Source organism: Chrysochloris asiatica, unplaced genomic scaffold, assembly GCF_000296735.1.
Source record: "Chrysochloris asiatica unplaced genomic scaffold, ChrAsi1.0 scaffold00088, whole genome shotgun sequence".
Classification (NCBI taxonomy): Eukaryota; Metazoa; Chordata; class Mammalia; order Afrosoricida; family Chrysochloridae; genus Chrysochloris; species Chrysochloris asiatica.
The window spans coordinates 3,977,485-3,978,737 of record NW_006408606.1 but is presented as its reverse complement, the minus strand read 5'-3'; positions in this window follow the sequence as shown (position 1 = coordinate 3,978,737).

The following is a 1,253-nucleotide window of genomic DNA, read 5'->3' as shown; positions in this document are numbered from 1 at the left end:
AACATTGTGAAGAATGGGTATTCCAGAACACTCAATTGTGCTCTTGAGGAACCTGTACATAGACCAAAATTCAAACAGAACAAGAGGATACCAAATGGATTAAAATCAGGAAATGTGTGTGTCAAGGTTGTATTCTTTCACCATATTTATTCAACATGTATGCTAAGTAAATTGTCTGAGAAACTCGATTATATGATGAAGAATATGGCATCCGGAGTAGAAGATGACTTATTAACAACCTGCAATTTGCAGATGATACAACCTTACTTGCTGATAGCCAAAAGGACTTAAAATACTTACTGAAGAAGATCAAAGAGTACAGCCTTTACTATGGTTTACATTTCAATGTAAACAAAATAAAAATCTTCACTCCTGGACCACTAAGCAACATCATGATAAATGGTGAAAAGTTTGAAGTTGTCAGAAACTTAATTTTGCTTGGATCCATAATTAACATTCATGGGAGTAGCAGTGAAGAAATCAAATGATGTATTGCATTAGATAAATCTGCTGCACAAGACCTCTTTAAAGTGTTCATGAGCAAAGATGTCAGTTTTAGGACTCAGGTACCCATGGTTCATGCCAGGTTATTTTCAGTTGCCTTATATACTGTTTCCTCATATACATGTCAAAGCTATATAATGAATAAAAAAATACTGGAAAAGAATTGACATGTTTGAACTATTAGCGTTGGTGAAGAATTCTGAAAGTATCGTGGGCTGTCCAAAGAACAAACAAATCTGTCTTGTAATAAGTATAGCCAGAATTCTTTTTACAAGCAAGGATGGCAAAACTTCCTCTCAGGTACTTCGGGCATGTTGTCAAGAGGTACCTGTTCCTGGAAAAGAAAATCACGCTTAATAAAGTAGAGCATCAATGAAAAAGAGAAAGACCCCCAATGAGATGGATAGACACAACGGTTGCAACAATAGTGTCAAATATAGCAACTATCTTGTGGATGGTGCAGCACCAGGAAGTGTTTCTTTCTGGTATACACAGGCTTGCTATTGGTTGGGGCTGTCTCCAAGGCACCTATCACCAACATCAGCAATAATAGTATAGCTGATTGCTCTGGTAGTAGCAGATACTTTTTAATACATTACAGGTTTAGGAATCAAACTTACCTGAATTCAGATTCTAACTTTGCTATTTAGTAACTGTAATTTTGGGGCACCATAATTTATTGCTCTAAGTACATTTTATTATTTTAAATTAAAGACAAACTAAACCTTACAATAAAAACTAAAAAAAAA